Genomic DNA, 21,475 nt, shown 5'->3' on the forward strand with positions numbered 1-21,475 from the left:
CCGCGCCCCTCCCGGGGTCCCATTCCCCCCCTGCCCTGGATCAGGGGGGCCGTTTGATGGGCTCGATCCGTCTCCCGCTGGGTCCGCATGTCCCCGGCTGGACCCGTGGCTGTACCGAGGTCCCTCGTCTGGGCCATGATGGCCAGCGCTCCTGCCCTGCCGACAGGCACGGGCTCTGCGGGGCCTGTGAGCCCGGCCCCACCACTTCCCATGGAACCCAGGACAGCGGCGGGGGCCGGCCCCGCGAGATGCGCTTTTAGCGCAGGCGGGGGCATGGCCACCAGGAGGTCAGCACCTCCTTGGAGTGACCATGATTGCTCAATTTGTGTTTTTTGAGTTTTCTGTTCACCGGACAGAGAGCCGGTGGTGAGAAGACAGCTGTTCTGAAGCTACCAGGCTGGCTCAAGTTCACTGGACTGTTGTTGTGGCCAGAGACTGTCCTGAAATGATTTGTAACCTGTCTGTCCCTGAAATGGACATCACGTTTCTTTCCTTTGCCCCTTGACGTCTGGAATGAACTGTCTCTCAAGACACATTCGTCACCCTTCAGAACTTGGTTCAGGAGCTGTTGGACCAGAATCATCTGGAACTTTTACCAGTCTTGGGACACTCCTGCTCTCTGCATCAAAAAGAAGTCTGAGAAATGGAGATTGTTACAAGACCTCTGAAAAGTTAATGCTGTGGTGGACAGCACGGACATGTTGCAGGCTGATATGCTGTTGCCCACCAAGCTTCTCTCAGATTGGCCGATCCTCATTGTGACTCTGAATGATTGCTTTCTTGTGATTCCTTTGTAGCCTACAGGTACCACTGGCCAATGGAGATGAATGGTCCTATCCCTGGCACAATTTGGACTGGGTCTTCCTGCCCCATCAGCCGCAATAGATGGCAAGTACATAATTTGAGCTAATTGCTCATTTTCAGCCACGAAAGACGGCACATGCATCGTCTGAGCTAATGCCTCAGTTTCGGCCGAAAAAGACAGGCACATGCATTGTTTGAGCTAATTGCTCCTTTTCAGCTGCAAAGACGGCGATCACTATGTTTGAGCTCATTGCTCGATTGATAATTAAGTGCAGGCAATTGATCCTGAAAGTGCGGATTTTGGGAAGGACAAGATAGGCCACTGTTACTTGGAAGGATGGATCTGAGTAGCAAGTTTTGGACGGTCATGAGGATGGGTCAGCCCAGTGGGTGAATTGAGGGCTGCTGTCATGGCATTTCCAAAATTTCCCAGGAGCCTTTCAATTTAGTCACTGCTTTTGCGTCTGTGGCTGACATAGCACAGCAGCTGGGTCACTCAATTTTGAAGGAAATCAGCAATTTTGCTTTGTTTTATTTGCTGAAGACCCTGTGTTGCTGTGTTGTGTGCCAATGAGGCAAAAAAAAAAAAAAAAATTAAAACAAAACCGGGGAATGCAGGTTTCACTCTGCACACAGTTGATTGGCAAAGCTTTATATGTCATCAAGTACCTTATGGTGCCACAGAATTCTAATAACCCTGCCATGTTGAAAGATGGAGACTGTGACCAAATGAAAGTGCATGAACCATGGAGTGACTCAGATGCAGACAACGCAAGTGTTCACTCCAATGGTCCTTCAACAAGACTGAACATTGTTCATTTTTCTTTTTCCTATTTCTTTTTTCCTAACAAAAAAGGGTGAGATGTCGCCCTGATTCTTTAGCCTTCTGATGACTGTTTACATATTTCTAGTGGAGTCTCTCACGAATGTAACATAAACAAGTAGATTGTTTTCATTCCAATCTCTGATGGACTGGTGAACTGACCACTAGAGTCAGAAAGGTGTTCCTCTCATCTACCAATCCTTGACCAGACTCCAAATACTATTTAAATCACAAATGATAATAAACTTCCTCTCTTTCTCTGCTCACCTCTGAACCTGAGTGTGGTTCTTTCGTGTCCCTAACGGCAACAGGTGACCATGCACTTGCATAGATTGCCGACGGAGGTTGTGGAGTCTCCCTCAGTGGAGATATTCCAGAATTGTCTGGACCCAATCCTTTGCAATGTGCTCTGAGATTACTCTGTTTGAGCAGGAAAGTTGAGCCAGACAACCCACAATGGTCCCTTCCAACCTGACCCAATCTGTGATTCTGTAATGACAGGTGTCAACTTCCTCCAGCTATGCAAGCTGTAAACTTTTCCTGATTCTGGACTTGATGGAGCACAGCTGCCTTAAAATACTTCAGATTTACCCCAAGACCTAAATTGCTTGAAGATAAATTTGAAGATCAAGGCAAATCCTAGGTGTCCACCTTGACTGGTTGAAAGGAAAATCTGGTGGTGCTTCTTCCTAATCTGAGTGCTTTATACTGATGGCAGCATCATGCATGGGCTTCTAGCATCTGACTTAACTGACAATATCTTTGAATTTTTATATTATATAATATAATTCATAATCCATTCTGGGAAGGAAAGCCCTGGGTTTTCTTTCTAGTGGGTATTCCAGCTCATTGACAATGACGCATCAATAGTGGTATCAGAGGCTGTATGATGTCATGGGGAAGTGGACCTTTTGCTCTCAGCCCATGGGGAGTTACTCTGCACCTGAAAGGAAGATTTTCATATGTTTTTGGCAAGAGGGTTGTTACATCTTTTCTCAAGGAATACAGTACTTAAGCAGGTACCAACTTTATGCACCTAAAAATGGAAAAATTCTCTACCAGTGTCATGTCCTTGTTTTATGAAATTGAAAATATACAATATCATTATATACCAAAATCTGGATGCATTATGAAATTCTATTTCGCTGTGATAACAGTACAGATAATAATTCAGTAGTCAAAATCACTAATGCAGCCTCATCTTTCTATATTTCCAAATAATCAGTGAGAAGTAGAGTAACATCTAGGAGTTAAGGTTAATGAAATCAAATGAAGAATTTTGAAAAGTCAGATGTGTTACTGATATGCCTAAATATTGACTGTAGCCTCTATGATTAGATCAATAGGGTTTAATGTCAGAATGGACACATCATAACAAAAGACAACAAACTTCCCTTAGGAAGTGCCTGTTCTGCACAAGTCATGCTCTTGAACTGAAGCAGACTTTTAGAAAAGGAAAAGAAAAAAAAGAAATCTTGGCCAAAATAACTTCCATCAGTATCAATCATGGCCGATGTTGTTTCAGTGACTGTTATTTTGAAGAAATGTTCTCATTTTGGCCAGAATTTGTCTAACTTCAAATTCCTGTTTCTTAGTCTTGTTAGGAGTTTGATGAATAGAGAAAATGGTCCTGCATGTCACTCCACACTGCAGGTCACACTGAGGTTCCAGCATAATCTGGGACTTCTCCTAGAACTCTCTCCATATCACAGTTTCTTGAACCACGGGACTAGAGGCAGGCAATATTCCATCAGGCTCAGTTCCCACTTTATGGGTGTTGAACACAGTACAACACTCTCTGTTCACAAGGACCACAAGCTACCGTGGGTTTTTTCTATTAGATAGCCCCTTAATTATAAGATTACCTTCAATGAAAGAGCCATGGAGACACTTATCACTTTCTTGGAACCTAGCTATACTAAATAACCAATACAGCTATTTGTTCCCCCTTCCCCCATTCTTGTGGAAGGAACAGCAATTTATCAGCTATGGTCATTGCTCAGGGAAAAGTTAAACAGCACAAGCCTGGGTCAAACATCTGTGGCCAGAGAAAAGAAGCTGTTCATAACTGTGTTCGTGAGACCTGTCCCTTGTCCATTATCTATTTGAGTGCAGTAATGATGTGTTGCCATTCTGGGCTTTAAAATGAATGGCATGTTAATACAAATTAAAATGCATCAGAGATTTCTTAGTTTATTGGATTAAGAAGCTGTTTTTATCAAACAGCATTTTAAAAGTCCTAAATACACCAGTTATTTTCTTAGACCTTTTCTCTTAACCTATGTTGATTGCTGACGGAATTATCATCCTTTCATTTAGGACCTAAGCTTATTTTCCATTATTTTATGTGGTACAAATGTCCAAAACAGCAGGCCGAGTACCCCTTTTTGCTCTTGCCCAGTATTTGCCCTAGTGTCTTGGAATGGTTGTGAGTCATAGTAAAAAAAAGTCAGTGCTAGTGCCTCAGGGGAGTTTTAAGTAATTTTGTTCAATAGGTGATTAAACAATCTGATGTTCAAAGGTGTTCTGTAACATCATCTTTCATTATCACTGGAACTGAAAAGCGTTTAGCAGTACTTGACAGAAGGATGGGCTTTCATCAAGTCTGCAACAAAGGTATTTATTGAATTGTCATGTTTTCTGAACTATAAACAGAAACTGGACCAACTAGCAATGGACTATTGCAGACTTTTTTTGTTTGCAGGAGATTTTTCCATAGACACCTGCAAACTTTTGTTTCCCTCATTAATTTTCTGGTTTTCCCACATTTTAACTCACTTTCATCAGTGGTATTTTCTGTTTCTCTAATCATTTTTATATCTTAAGAAAAAAAGTTATTTTCAACTCTATTCCCAACATGTAAGAAACAACAACAAAACAACAACAACAACAATAATAATAATAATAATAATAATTCTTGGACCATTAGGGGTGACATTTGTCACCTACTAGGTGCTAGGGCAGCAGGATGGTAGCTGCAGAATATTAAAGAAAAAAACAGCTTTAATAATGAAGGAAAACTAATAAAACAGAAAATAAGTAAGATATTATTCTAAACTTCCCAAACCAATGTTTTTCTACAGGACAGTTCAGTCTGAAACATTCTTGAAAGTTTTACTGAACAGCATTGTTCACCTGACCAAATTTGTTAATCTGTTCTAGGATGTAAATATATTTAACACTCTTCAGACACTCAGAAAACATTTAAAAAATATTCCAAGTTTGTACATACAAGGCTCTTTGAAAAGAGATCCTTTTAAAACATAGAAGTTGTTGTCAAATTTTTGGAGTCATGGAGTCGTATAATTGTAAGAAAGCTATGTAAGATTTTTTTACTTTTTTCACCTTTTTTCCCTAAGAAAATGAGGAAAACCAAGAAAAAGAGAATTTTATCAGTGTCATGCAAAACCGTCAACACAACAGGACTGATTCCTTGAGACCTGAATAGCAAGTCTGGGTTGCAGTTGACACAGCAGATGTAATACTGCAGGTGTGACCCTTCACTCCATATTTATGTGCCATATAAAACCGAAAAACAATTTTCAAGCAAAGAAGTGTCCGCTAGTTTAACATTACTTAGCAGCTTGTTAGCAAGGTTCTTAGTGGGTAGCATATTTGGTGCCAACCATAAACAGAGTGGATTGTGAGTAATCTCAGTGGTCTGGAATTCCCCAGTGCTGGATGACAATACATCTGAATGGACAGCCCTGCAGAAGTGAGAAGCTTGTACAAAACCTTTTCAAGGAATTAGGACTATCACAACAAGAATTACAATGTACTGAGGTCTTCCAAATACTTGAACTCAGCAATCAAGCTTCTATCCACTGATGTGCTGTCAATGGTGAACTGACATATGCAAGACTTCAGGCAGGAACACGATACCCATAGAAACTGGAAAATGATATCCTGCTGTATGAAAATGATTGCATTAATTTACAGGCAGGCAAGGTCACCATATTGTTGAAATTTCTTTTGTGTTTCACAAGTGGAAATGACAAAGGCATTCCTCCTGCACATATTGCAGGTAATCAATCATCAGAGGTGCACTATCATTAGGAGGGGCCTGCACTCACCAGATGCTTTGATGCACCTCTTTTCTTCTGCCACAAAAAAACAGCTGTCATCACTGCAAGACAGTTCTGGTGTGCTAGCATCATTGCCAAGCTGGGTTTCAGGCTAGTTTCCCTCCCAGAGTGATTTTTTTGGTTTAGCACCAGGCATCCTCTACCCATAGGTGTTGACAAGAAAGAACCTGTGGCTCATAACAAATGAAAGCATGATCCTAGGAGAGAGTTTGGGAAGACTACAGGTTACCCTACCAGTGACATCACTGAGTCTTTGCTCAACATAGAGCTCTGCAGGATACTGTGGAGTCAGGAGGCTGCAGGGTCCAGTGAAAATATTAGGTACCAATGACTTCAGAACCACTGTGTGATGCTACATCATCAGGCATGTGTTTACAGCTGCTGAGCTTGCTTGAAGATTCATATTTTTCTGAGACCCTCATAAACGTTTTCATTTTAAATCAAGGGAGACACAGCTCTGAGGTTACTATCTTAGCCTGTTCAGGATTTTGCAATGCATAGTATAATGGCTCTGTACTGCGGCCAGTCCTGTTTAATTTTTTATTGATAATTTGGACAATGGGATCAAGTTCTTCCTCAGTCAGCTGACAGATGACATGTAGTTGTGTTGTAGTGTTGATTTGCTGGAGGCTCTGCAGAAGGATCTGGACAAGCTGGATCAATGGGCTGAGGCCAGTGGTATGAGGTTCAACAAGGCCAAGTGCCAGGTCCTGCACTTGGTTTACAATAACCCCTGGCAGTGCCACAGGCTGGGCCAGAGTGGCTGGAAAACTGTCTGACAGAAAAGGACTTGGAGGTGCTGGTCAGCAATGTTCAGTTTGTGCCCAGGTGGACAAGAAGGCCAATGGCATCCTGGTTTTTATTAGCTACAGTGTGGTCAGTGAGCCAGGGCACGGACTGTCCCCCTGTACTCAGTACTGGTGAGGCTGCACTGCAAATCATGTGTGTAGTTTTGGGCCTCTGATGACAAGAGGTACCATGGAGGTATTTTTATACTATAAATTATAAATTTAAAGCTATTCAATGACTGTATAGAGATTAAAAAAAATAAAACAAATTGGTCACCTGGTCACTAAAAAAATTGTTACTGCTCGATTAATTAAACCCAAGCTCCAGGCCACCAAAAAGACCCCTCCACAAAGCCTGGCAAGCTTGCCTCAGTCCTGAGACCTTGGAAACTTACTGTAAAGTCTAAGGTTTTGCTGAGCTATACAAGACTACAGAGAGTCTCTTGTCAAGAAAGGAAAAAAAAAATAACCCCAGAGGAAGAGGCATAATTCTAACAAAATGTTCCATGTTACTGTAAAGAGAAAAGTAAACACATAAGTGTACTATGAGGAAAATAGAAGCTGAACTGACACTGACCTGGTGTTGGTTGCCACTCATGCTCATGCAAGCTTATTTGCAACAGACAATCCCCTCCTTCCGCCCCAAGACACAATCCACACCCCACACTTCAGATTTTACTGCTGTATTTCCCATGGCATATTAATGAACAAAAGCAGAACTGCCTATAAACACATTTCTGAAGCAGTATTTATAGTGCAAGGGCATTCATCTCCCATGCTACTAAGATATTATGAAATAGATGCTTCTGAATGTGCTGTGTATCAGCTTGAAAGTGATGAAAATACTTAACAGCTTCACATAAGCCTTTTTTTTTGCTTAGAGAATTGAGCGTCTTTACAGGAATCCTTGTTATCCCCAAAACATTATTTTGTTCTACTCCATGCTTTGTAATGACACTTATCTTTTTCAGGCTTGAATACCTATTTGCATACACAGCTATTTTTTTTCCATTTTTCAGAAAACTCCACATAAATTTCTGCACAAGTGGGAGTGCGCTCACATTTACAGGAGTAGGAACCTATATCTTGGATAGAGATCTTTGAAATGTTGATTTAAACCCAAACTAATTTTTTTTTGATCAGTGTTAAAAGCCTCCAAAATCATGGATTACAATGGAAATAATGCAACTGTTCATAATAATAACAATAGTAATAGCAGCTCTGCAAGAGCTCTTCTGTAGAGCAGAATGACATTTAGAGAGTAAAGCTAAAATGCAACATTCCACAACAGTCATTTGTAGTTTTAATATCTTATTTGGAGTGAAAAGGGGAAACAATAAACAGCAGTACAAAATTTTTACTAGCAGTATTAAGATCAATTACTCTTGTAAAACCAATAGCATAAATCTTGCTCTTAGCACTGTAGCATATTAATTAATTAGGCCTGCCATCTTCATTTGCCCTTGACTAGGTTTCACTGATGATTACCCAGTGGAAAATTCAGCCCCTTAATGCAAACAATATCCTTTTTAACACTTCCTTTCCAGTGGCTGACTTTTGGGGGTAGCAGAGGCATCTTCAGGGAAAGAGGCTGCAACTCCATTCTCGGCTCCAGTCACCCTTCTGCGATTTAACGTTTCATATAGATTAAAATCCAGCTTGGAAAGAATTGCTCTGCTCAAACTGAGCAGCTTCCCCTTCAAGACCTTTTTTCTCTTCCTCTCAACTTTAGTCATAGGATTAATGCCAAATATTTATGCATCCTTTGAAGGCAAGGCAAGAGATGCATTAAGTGCTACATTATTCTCATTTATTCAGCTAAACTAACCATGTGAGCTAGCACAAAGCCTTCCCTAATTTTGCATTTTAGTCCAGTCACAAGTTTTACTTGTAAGGACATCAGAATGATATTTTCTTGTTGGTAGTGCTAACCAGGAATGAAAGAGAAAAATCATCTAAAGAACAAAACCCTTGTAAATAAAATATAATTCACAGAAGGCACAGAATTTTCCTCTGGGTCATTATTAGTGAAAGCCAGTGAGGGGATAATAAGGACATGAGACCTGATTAATTAAACATTTGCACAATTATGCGTAATTACATTTTTGTGAATCATCCCATGGACATCTGTTTACACAGGACCACGAGGCTGGGCACGCTGCACTTCAGTGGGACCTCGGGCAGAGCCCAGCACGGGACGTCCAGGGCCCCTGACTCCTTCCCCAGACCAAACCATCCTTCTGCCTGCCTGGGCAGCACATCACAGACTGCCAGTCTGGCAGTGTGCTCACTGCAGCTTCTTCCCAGAGGAAGTCTCCAAACTGGCTTGGTTTTGTGCTCTGAGCCGATTCCCTTATGCACATCACTATGTGAATTTGCAGTGACAACAGTACGTTTTCACACTAGGTTATCAGAGTGCACTGTGACATGGTCCTGGTATGGGGGATGTATTCTCACTTATCTTACACTTCAGTCTATGTTGCAAGTCATATGCAGCTCACAGGAATTAATATCTGTACTTTTATTTGAAACATTTTTTGAAAGATCTGTGACATATTTGCAGTTAAAAGCATTTTTTCAGCTTTTACTTGCTAATTAATTGATCTGTGGGTGTGCAATGTTCTGACAAAAAGCTCTGAGCTCCTGAAGCATAGTAAAAACCTTGGCACCAGCATTATCAGCTAGATTCTGCAGTTACTAATAGAGACAACTTCAGCCTGTTTAAAATTTAGTGTAGTAAAAACATTGAATTGCCATAACACGTACTTCCACAATAATCTAACCTGCAGCAGATTTCCACTCCTAACTATGATCAAATGTACAACATTTGGGGAATCTGCTTCTCTAAACTGGCTGGGATCGACAGTGCTCCCCAAGCAGCCCTGTCATGACAAAATGATCCCTCTTTCTGGGAAGACTGGGAACAGCTCTGCTGCCTCTTAGACACACTACATCCTGCTTCCCTGGGAAAAGTTCAGTATTTTGGCTAACTCTTTGGCTTCCTCTTCCTGGTGTAATATAGGGCATCCAAAAATATTCTCTTTTTCTAGAAGTGTGACTCTTCAGGAAAGCACTGCTCAGGGAGAAGAAATAACATGTAGGTAGACAATAGTTTCGTATATTTACACTTTTTTTTTTTAATTCAGATTAGCAACCTTCCAATCTTTACATCCTCTTTCAGTTGATAGTTGAATTTGAGTGACTTCACAGCACTCAGGGTTCTCCTTCCCCTGCCTGTGTAAGAACAGCTATTAAATCAGAGTGTTTATGAAAAATGCAGACAAAGTAACAATGGAATAGCCCAGCTAAATAGGCTATTGCTTACATGAGAGCTGAAAGGCACAAGAGGCTTTACAGCAACTGAGACCTAGATGTACATGATCAGAAAGAATAAAAGAGAAAAGTTGTACAGTTGAAAACTCATGCCTTGTTTTCTATTGTAAGAGGAATGCGTGTAAAAAAATCATGTTAGCAGAATCCTGCTTGTGTATGCAAACTGATAGTTGGGCTGTGTTCTAGTGCCACAGAAATCCAGCTGTCATGGGTCAAAGAGACATGGTCTGTTGGCTCAACACAGTTTTAGAAACTCATTGCTAGTGCTTTTCCCTTGCAGTAAAACACTGTCTTCCACAGTGACACCTTATTCTTGCATTGAATGAAAACATTTGTGTCTCGTTAGTGCCTAGTTTCCCTTCAAGTGTGTTCTTCAGCCTGCACTACACCCGGCCTGCCATTCTGCTGCAAAAAACAACAAACTTTGAATGCCCTCCAGGTCTGACCACTAGTAGGACTGGTTCCTGTGTGAACCTAACAGATAGGAAAAAGCACCTTCCAAACCTTGGAAGAGGGGTACAGGTTGGACTGAAGGCATGGCACTGAAAGATGAAAATGTACCTGTTTTGTTGAGTCACATATTCAGACAGACAATGATGAGAAGTATGGCACCTTTTCCAGAAAACAGAATGCCCATTAGCTTTTCCTGCATGTCTTCTCTTTGTTTTTTTTTTTTTTTCTCTACTCTGCAGCATGACTAGATGATTTTATAGAATCATAAAATATCCTGAGTTGGAAGAGACCCATAAGGTTCATCATGGCAAACTCCTGGCTCAGCACAGGGCACCCAAAAAAATCACACTCTCTGCCTGGGAAAGTAGTTGTCCAAACACTTCCTGAACTCTTTCAGTCTGGTGCTGTGACTACTTCCCTGGGGAGCTGTTCCGGTGCCCAACCACGCTCTGGGGGAAGAACCGTTTCCTAATGTCTGACCTAAATCTCCCCTGACGCAGCTTCAGGCCATTCCCTCAGGTCCTGTCACTAGTCAGCACGGAGAAGAGATCAGCGTCCCCCCCTCCTTCTCCCCTCAAGGGAAGTTGTAGTATACAAAAAATTCTCCCCTCAGCTTCCCCTCCTCCAGGCTGAACAGACCAAGTGACCTCAGCTGCTCTTCTTGGCTTACCCTTAAGGCTCTTCACTATCCTGATGGCCCTCCTTTGGACACTCTCTGATAGTTTCATGTCTTTCTTATATTGTGGTGCTCAAAATTGCACAAAGCGCTTGAGGTGAGGCCATCTCAGCTCAGAGCAGAACAGGACAATCCTCTCCCTTGCCTGGCTGGTGATGCTGTGCCTGATGCACCCCAGGACAGGGTTGGCCCTCCTGGCTGCCAGGGCACTGCTGGCTCGTGTTCAACTTGACACAGACCAGGACCCCCAGGTCCCTTTCCATGGCACTGCTTTCCAGCATCTCGTTTCCCAATCTGTCCATACATCCAGGGCTGCCCCACCCCAGTGCAGAGTCCAGCACTTTCTCTTGTTGAACTTCATCTTTTTGGTGATTGCCCAGACCCCTGATTTGTCAAGGCCTCTCTGCAGGGCGTCCCTGCTTTCAAGGTCATCAACTCCTCCCAGTTTTGTATCACCTGGGAACTTATTATCCCTTCCAGTCCTGCATCCAGGTAATTTATGAATATGTTGAAGAGTACAGGGCCAAGGATGGAGCCCTGTGGAACCCCACCACTGACAGGTCCCCAGGCTGATGTCACCCCATTCCCTGTATCCCCTGTGCCTGAGCCATGAGCCATTTGCTCGCCCATCACATGATGTGTGTACTCAGCTGTGGGCTGCACATCCTGTCCAGAAGGATCCTGTGAGAGACAGCATCAAAAAGCTTTGCTGAAGCCTAAAAAGATTACACCAGCTGTCTCCCCTGGATCAGCTAGTTGTGTTACCTTGTCATAAAAGGACAATTTAGTCCAAGGGTCTCTCCCTCTGGACTGTGTGATACCCAGTAAAGAAATAAATCAGTTGTGAATACTACTTTTTTTAAAAGAACGACTCCTCTTAGGTTTTAGTAATTTGATAGATTTCATCATAATTACTCTCAATTATTCCTTGCATTAACCTGGTGAATATCAGGCATTAAAACACAATATGCCCAAACATCTCCAGTGGGTCAAGCTGCAGTGTGTACAAGGGGGAGCATGAGAGATACTAGAAGCACAGGACACTTCTTAACATGACAGAATAAGAAAACCTAACAAAGATGAGAACTGGTGCTAATTTTTAAAGTGGATTTAAAGGGCAAGCAAATGCACTTTCCTCCATTCAAAACTATTTATTAACTCAACATTTTCAGGTACTTTATTATAAAATCATATTACATATGGGTTTTGAACAAATACCTCCTGATGGTTCTCACAAGAAACTAAATAACTAAATTGAAGCACTGGGAAAGGCACAACAGGAATAATCCTAATTCCGTCCTTTATACAGCTACATTCAAAAAAAAAAAAAAAAAGGAATGGACAATTAACATGTCTAATAAATAATGTGGCTGTGTGAAGAGTCCAGTTCTCTGAAACACTGAAGAAAAGGGTACTGTTTTCATAAAAACATTGCCGGGGCTAGGTTTAATCTTTCATTTTTCTTCTAGGGCTGTCTTTAAACCAGCTACAGTTCAATTTTGATTGAAAATAACTATAAAGAAAACAGTAATTTTTCTTAGTTGTCAGTAAGTTCTCTTGGTTGTTATAGGTCTCAACCCTATATTATGACTGAATTTATTGCATTTTTTTTAATAAGTGGAAAGCAAATGAATTAGCAACACAAAAGCCTTAGTGAAATCCAGTGTCTTGAAAGGAGGCTGAGATCACGGCTCCCATAAGTCTATGTTAAAATTTACTCATGAACAGTATTTGGGGCCAATCACTTAATCCCTCAGTTTACTTCTCCAAATGACAGATTTTGATATTCAACTGGCTCTAATTCACTAGTAGGCTCTCTAGATTAAAGGCACTAGGTAGTCATGTTGTTATGATAGCAAAAATACAGAAAATCTGTTCAATTTTCTAATGAGATAGGATTGCTAATTTGCTAATTGATGCCTTTGGAAATACATGCCTGAGCACAATCAGCATGAAGCTTCCCTCTCACATACATATTGGTGTGACACAGAGCAGTGCTAAGTACTGAAATACTGTGTGTGATAATCAATTTCCTCAGCTTTTCAAGGAACTTGGACAAAAGAAATAGAGAGAACCCTTCATAGTGATGCTACCACTGCAATTTTGCTATTGAGATGATTGGCTTTTCCAGAAACTGCACTGAATGTTTTGTGAAAACAAACAACAGGGAATCCAGAACAGTTTATAGGAAACAGGAAGTAACCAGGGCACTTAAAACCTTGTACTGGCCAGTGTTGACTGGATGATGCAACTGCAGAAATCTACAGAAAACACTTATAAGGGCATCAGATATGACAGAAAGAGAGCAGGTGAAAAAGATTGTAAATAACATAGCACCACTGTCCAAATTTGTGATGGGAATGCACAAAGCAACAAGCAGTTCACAATGGTTTCACTCCATTTGGACTTCACAAGTGCTAAAGCAATTTGACACTATATGGGACAGTCAGCACTTCAGAGAAGATGACTGGCCAGCCAAGACAGCCACAGCCTCCTACCTGCAGGGATCTCCAAACACAAAAATGCATCAGGGTTTGACTGAAAAAATGACTGGTTTAAGAAGGGATAGTTTTAGCAAAGAGCTATCACAATTGCCAGTCAGTGCTTCCAGAGACTCCTCAGCAATCAGGGACAGCTCTCCAGGTGAAGCAGTTGCTGCATCAACAAAGGCAGCAGCGGGAGGCTGCAGCCCGTTCTGGACCTATGCAGTGGAGATGGCCAGGTTGGGATTTGGACATTCTGGGAAACCTAAATTTTGCTTAAATTAAAAAAAAAACCAACCCAAATTAGCTAGTTAGTACACAGAGCTGACTCCACCTTACTTACTCAGCTTGTGTTTAAATTTAACCTTTTTTCTAAAGGACTTGGCTAAACTGTTGAAATACTGTGCTTTCAAGTGTGACCCACTTTCTCCTACTGTATTTCTTTGCTCTTTGTGCTACAGAACTTTCCTGTTTGTGCAACACTCCATGATGGAATAGTCTTTAATGTCAATAAAACATATTTTTGAAAAGACATAGAAAGGAAAATGGTGAAAAGTATATATAACCTTAGCTATATATAACAAACTGAAGACACCAAGTAGTCATGAGGCAGACACTTTTTCCTCTTCACTGAACCCCTCTAACCCAGGCCTTCTTCAACTTTTAAAATTTTATTTCAAGTTTCAAAACGTGAGACAGCAAAATCTAAGCAAACCAGAGATAAGAGAAATGGGAACCTCATAAGATAAGGTTCCAGGATATTCAGCTCTATTTATCTCACAGTAGGGAGTGGTTTAGTTTAGACTTAAAACTCTTTTAGGCCGTACTTAGAAAGTCCTGAAATGAGCTAAAGACACTTTACAAAACGTTTTCAGTCTCAGAGAAAAAAAGTGCATAGTATTTTTATTATTTCTCCTAGCAAAAAGATCTCCACCCAAAGCAGGAGAAACACTGAGAAGCACACACTGCCTGAGTAACACTCCTTAAAGCATTGTGCATTCCAGAAGGCAAGTAACCCAGCTTGAGTGTAATGGTCTTGGTGAATAAAAGGCCAAAGTTCCTATTCACTTCAATGGGGTCAGGATTTCCCACAGGAGGCATTCCACCCTAATGCATGTTTTTTAGCCCTACCTCCAAAGCACCAACATTACAGTCGTTTCTGGTGTCTCCACTTTTGCAGTTTTAGTCCAAATATTTTATAACTGGTCATATCTGGTTATCAGCAGCTGATCAAATTGGCAACACACCTTTTTTGTGTCATCTGTCCTCATGGAAGACATAGGTATTTCTGGCAAACGTGTGCACTTTGGGGCCAGTCTTATCAGATTACTTATCATCCACCCACTATGTACTTCCTACAAAATCAGCAGGAAAACTCACAATGAAAAGATGACGTCTTTTCATTCTGTCATGCAGCAGAGAAGATCATGTCTTGCAGTTCCCCTGCGCTACAGGAAAAGATCCTTCTGAAGGTGATTTCTGGTTTACATGGCATACATCTTTGAAGTACACTCAATCTGGAATCAATTCAGGAATTTACAGATATGGTTATTAGACCTTGTTTATTCACAATGATGAGAGGAGTTTAATTAATACCACACATATTGGTCAATTCTTTGCTTTTAAACCTTACCTTTTGACCATCAGCCAATCAATATGTATTTTAATCTTCTTCCCTTTTCAGACATGGTTTTAACATCTCACAGAACAGAGTAGCAGGCTTCACAATCATTAATTGCTATTATCAGCTCTTTTATTTTCTGAACATCAGCAGTTTCTATAAAATCCACTTTCATCCATGTGTTATACTACCCACTCTTATTCACCACTTGTTTCTGAAGTATTCTTCTTTAAAACTGCAGAGGTCCTATTAACCAGGATTACAAAATAGTTTTTTCATACAATTTATTTTATATTCTCATATTTTCTCATTTGACAAGAAAAATAAAAAAGAAAGAATAAACTTCAGTTGCAGATATAATTCCATATCTATATACAAAACCTAAAATATAGGTGAAGGAAATATAGTAATTTTCCCTGATCCAAATAAAATTAAGATGCTTATTTAGGGATCTAGTCTAACATTTTAACCTGAGGAGTTCTAGGAGACAATTAAACCCATGAAAATGAAAATATTTAAAGCTCTATCAGTCATAGCCTACTAAAAAGCAGACATATTTCTGGTGATCTTTGGTAACATGCAGCACACAGTAGCAGTTGACATGGCTTCATATTTGTCTCCTTCTCTGTTAATCAACAAATTTAATAGCTACAGCCACTTTCACTGGCCTCTCGTTTCAATTTTTTTCATGCAACTGAACTCAAACATAGAACAAAAGTGGGTCACAGGCATAAGCAGAATCAAGTGACCCAGGAAGAGTACAGTATTGCTGTACAGTTGTGAAGGGATGGACTTAGAAAAGCCAGAACTCATCTAGAGTTGAATCTGGCAAAGAATGTGAAGGATAACAGGGAAGTATTCTACAAGTATAAGAAAAACAAAAGGAAAATGTGAGCCCAGTGCTGAGTGGAACAGGGAAACTGGTGATAACTGACATAGAGATGGATGAAGTACTTGATGCCTTCTTTGTCTCACTCCTTGCCAATAAAATCTGCTGTTAGGAATCCTAGGCCACTGAGACCACAGAGATCTGGAGCAAGAAAGCCTGATTTAGTGAAGATGGGCTGGGCTAGAGAGCAAATAAGCAGCTTATATGTAAGCTCAAAAGTGCTGAGGGAGCTCTGATGTCACCGGGAGGCCACATTCAGTTGTCTTTGAATGGTCATGATGGCCAATCAAACAAGAGGTTCCAAGGACTGAAGCAGAAATACGACTCCAAGACAGGAAAAAAAAAAAAAATTAGAGAACAGGTCCTTTAGCATCCCGTCAGTCTTTAGGAAAGCAATGAACAACTGCTCCTGGAAACTGTTTCCAGGCCTTCTAGAATGTGGCAACTAGCTTGGTGGATTAAGGAAGAACAGTGGATGGCTTTCACATTGACTGTGGCAGCATCTCTGACACTGACTCCTGTAACATCATCACAGACAAGCCAACAAGGCACAGTTTAAATAAATGACTGGTGAATTACAAAGTAGCTGAATAATCAAGCCCAGTGCTGTTCAACATCTCAAGTCATGGCCTTGAGGATGGGATAAAGTACGGATAACCTGTATCCTCAGCAGGTTCACAGATGATACAGAACTGGGCAGTGTGACTGATACACCAGGGCCTTTTGCTGACAATCAGAGGCGCTTCCACAAGAGAAAACTCCAGAAGTTCAACAAGGAGAAACTGAAAATCCCATAACTGAGGAGGAATAACCCCAGGCACAAGTGTATGCTGGCTACCCAGATGAAAATCAGTTTTTCAGAAACCGGTTTGGGTTTTAACCAGCAGCAAGCTAACCATGAGGCAGCAATGCATTCTCACAGTATAAAAGGTCAACAGTATCATGGGCTGCTTTGGGCAAAGAATGGTAAGGAAGGTGGAGGAAGTTGAACTTTTCACTCTGTTCAGCACTGGTGAAGTCACATGCAGCCATATCATGGCCAGATCTGGGCTCCCCAGTACAAAAGAGACACAGATACATACTGGAATAACTTGTGCAGGGTGACAAAGATACTGTATGTGCTGTACTACCTTTTGTATGAGGAGAAGCTGAGAGAGCTCGGCCTGTCCAGCCTGAAGAAAAACCAGCCCAGGGAAGACCTTGTGCACTTGTGTAAATACCCAACAGGACAGAATGAAGATGAGGGAGCCAGATCCTCTCTGTTGTACCCAGGGATAGGACCAGAGGCAATGGGCACAAACTGAAACACTGGAGGTTGCCTTGGAACATCAGGAAACACTTTTTCACTGTGAGGATGACACAGATTGTCCAGAGGGATTCTGAACTCTGGATCCTTAGAGATATTCGAAGACCAACTGAACAGAGTCCAGGAAACATGCTTTAGCTGACCCTGCTCTGAGCAAGAACTAGATTTTAGAGGGTTTGTCCAACCTCAGCCATTCTGCAGTTCTGTGATTTGTAAGCCAGTGGCTTGTTTACAGATATATGCTGCAAAATTTCATGAATTTGGTCACTTCTGTGATTCATGAGAATGGTCACATCACTTGTGTAGTGGTATCATGGAACAGATGAAGCGATTATTGTAAAACAGGAACATTGCCTAAACAAACTAAATGCTCTTGAGCACTGTAAGCTACAGATAGAGGGAATGAACTCTGGCACCTTAGGATATGCTCATGCTCTCATTTGGATACAAACCTCAGGTTTCAAAATGATGAAGTTTCTCCTCTAATCTTTTATTAGACTGACAGCCATTCATATGTGTGTTGGTGTGTCTCATCATTATTTTGTGTTATACACAGTGTTTTTCATATCTGTGCCAAGTGAATGGATCAGTTTTTAATTTTTAATTAATGGATCAGACCTTAATTTTTCTGTCACCTTTGCCATCCTCTAAGTTCCCATCTTGAAATGTTTTCATTCATATGGTCAATCAGCAAGGCAGCAGTGACTGAAGGAACTCTGGGAGTGAGGGTTAGATCAGGCTGTACAGGGGGAGTTCTGTCCACAGGAGATTTAAACAGTTCCAGGGAGCATGGCAAAGAGGGGCGGGCAAACAGCGGCATGACATAGCAGTAAGGGCATGGCACAGCACTTTGCATAGCAACTCACACAAGCAGGGCAAACAGCAGGGGCTCCTCTCTGACCGTCTGGGAGCAGCCAATAGAGGCAGCAAACAGGCTGAATAGCTGGTAAGGAAGAGCATTTTTTAGCCCCAATCTTTTAACCGTACTAGTTATCTTCCTCAGCTAAGATCCTGACACACCAAGCTCAATTGCACATAGCTGCAGGAGTCACTGAACCAGTCAGTGAACTTGAAGCCATGTCAGAGGCCTCCAGACAGACAGATCTGCTGATGGGAGATGGAGCTCTCCAGGTCACAGGCTGCCAGGAGTGCCTGGTGCCTTTCTGCAAAGCTGGGGCTTACAAATAATTACTTTGCAGAAGATGTGCTGTCGTTGAGGCTGTATCACCAGAGGAGGGAGCTACAGGAAGAAGTGAACAGGCTATGTAGTACTTAAGCACACGAGGAAGAGGTTGAGGATTATTTTCAGAGGCACTACAGTCTCAAGGCTCTTGGGAGTCTCTAACTTACATTGCAGTGGAGAAACAGATAGTCTCAGAACCCTGGACAGTAATTAGTCCAGGGTCTGTTAGTCCAGGGTCTGTCAAGATGAAGACTGGAAGCATGACACAGCATGCACCAGGAGGAAGGTTCCTCTTCAGAATCTGACAAGTAGGACTGGCACCTTCTACAGCATGTGTAAAGCTCTGGAAGTAAGAAGGCCAGAAAACTGATGAAGGGGGTAAAGGTTCTTCTCAGACCAAGTGGCCTTCTAATGCAACACCATCTGTACCCGCCATCAGGACCTCCTGTTAAGAAGAAAAGGAGGGTAGTTGTAATAGGAGACTCCTTTCTAAGGAGGGAGGCCCTGACATGCAGTCTGAACACAGCTCACGGGGGCATGGATAAAGGACATTATTGGAAGACACCCCAGTATACTAAGGCCTTGTGATTACTATCCTTTACTGGTTGTTCAATGGGGTAGTGATGTCATCTCTGAATGAAACAAAGAGAAGTCCAAGGGCAATCAAAGAGACATCAGTGCTTTGAGAAGACTGGTAGAAGGATCAGGAACACAAGTTGTGATTTCCTCAATCCTTCTGGTAACAACAAATATTATTAAGAGGAATAGGCAGATCCATCAGATCAATATGTGGCTCTCAGGCTGGTGTAATCAGAAAAAAAAATGGTGGTTTTGACCATGTTGTACTCAATGCCTGATATACTGACACCTGAAGAGGTTCTCCTTTCTCAAAGGGGAAGAATTCCAGAACCAGGAGCTAGCAGGGGTTGTTGACAGACCTCTGAACTAGATTGGAAAGGGAAAAGGGACCAAACCAGGCTCGCCATGGTGAGCAACAGGATGGTGTGACAAAACTTAAGGAAACAAGCACTAATGGAATCCTTCAATCAACTTCATTGACTGCAATGTACCACACCTGAAATGTTTCTACACTAAGGCACACCCCACAAGAAATAAAGATGAGCTTGAATCCTGGGCCTGTCCCAGAGATTTGACGTAATTGGTGTAAGTGAAACCTGGTGGCATGAGTCCTGTGACTAAAGTGCCCTGATGGTCCTTTACAGGCTCTTCAGAGGGAACAGGTTGGGGAGAAGAGGCTGGTGGGTGGCATTGCATGTAATGAAAAGGATGAAATGTGTGGAGCTCACAGCTGGCAGTGGCACAGTTGAGATCTTCTGGATAAGAATCAAGAGACAAACAAATAATGTGCTTGTTATCGTGGGACTCTACTATAGACCTCCCAGCCAGGACAATGATGCTGACAAATTATTCTTTGAGGAACTAAAGGACACTTCCAAGTCCTTCCAAGCCCTTGTGCTTTTGGGGAACTTCAATCTGGCAGAAATCAACTGGGAGCATCATGCAGCTGGTACAACCTGCGCCAGAAGACTCTTAAAAAACTTGGATGACAACTTTATAGAATAAGTCCTAAAGGAGCCAATGCAGAACGACGTTCTCCTTGATCTCCTGTCAACAGAGAGGATCTCATGGATCAAAGTGGACACTGGCAGCTGTCTTGACCACAGAGTGATCGAGCCTAAAATCTCAGCTGACAGCAGGAAAAGTGCTGGCAACAATTCAGATATCAGGGAATTAGTGAGTAATGTCCCCTGGGAAAATGTATTTCCCAGGGTCCATCAGTGCTGGTCACTTCTTAAACATCACCTTCTAAGAGGACAAGAGCAGGCAATTCCCAAATGTCTGAAGTCAAACTGACAAGGCAAAAGGCTGGCTTGGCTGACCAGGAGTCTTCTCTTGAAATAAGACAAAACAGGAAGGTGTATGCCCTTTCCACTGGGATCTTGCCCACTAGAAGCAAGGTCAGGTGGCATGGAATTAATAAAAGATGCTGCTCACCACTGTAGGGAGAAAATTCATGTGGCCAAAGATTAACTGGAGATGATTCTGGCCACAATTCCGGCCAGAATTGTGGGAGCAATAAAAAGAGATTTTTCATACATATTAAAATAGCAACAGGCAGCATAAAAATAATACTGGCCTGTGAGGATGGTCACCTCACAAACAGGCACAGGGACATGGCAGAGGTGTTTAATACATTCTTTGTCTTCAGCACTGATGATGGACTAAGGGGGTCTGACTGCCTTCAGGTGGAGGACCAGGACTGCAAGAATTATAAACTCCAGTCAAACCTGAACTTGTGTGGGATCTGCTGCTCCAACTGCATCCCTACTGATCTATGGGGCCTGATCAGATTCATCTGAGAATCCTCAAAGAACTAGCTGATGTCATCACAAAGCCTCTCTCAATGATTTTTGTGTGGTCTTGGGAAAGCAGAGCAGTCCCAGCTGACTGGAAGTTGGTGAACATTGTGCCAGTTTTCAAGAATGGCGAGAAGGAAGACTCTGGAAACTACAGGCCTGTCAATCTCATTTCAGTGCCTGGTAAAGCTATGGAGAACATTATTCTGGGAGCTATTAAAAACACCTAAAACATGACATATTTGGTCACAGCCAGCACGGCTTCATGAGAGGAAATTCCTGCTTATCAAACCTGACTTCCTTTTATGACAAGGTAACACAACTAGCTGATCCAGGGGAGACAGCTGGTGTAATCTTTTTAGGCTTCAGCAAAGCTTTTTGATGCTGTCTCTCACAGGATCCTTCTGGACAGGATGTGCAGCCCACAGCTGAGTACACACATCATGTGATGGGCGAGCAAATGGCTCATGGCTCAGGCACAGGGGATACAGGGAATGGGGTGACATCAGCCTGGGGACCTGTCAGTGGTGGGGTTCCACAGGGCTCCATCCTTGGCCCTGTACTCTTCAACATATTCATAAATTACCTGGATGCAGGACTGGAAGGGATAATAAGTTCCCAGGTGATACAAAACTGGGAGGAGTTGATGACCT

This window comes from Chamaea fasciata, unplaced genomic scaffold (genome assembly GCF_029207755.1).
Source record: "Chamaea fasciata isolate MVZ Bird 193981 ecotype frontalis unplaced genomic scaffold, bChaFas1.0.hap1 SCAF_4, whole genome shotgun sequence".
Lineage (NCBI taxonomy): Eukaryota > Metazoa > Chordata > Aves > Passeriformes > Sylviidae > Chamaea > Chamaea fasciata.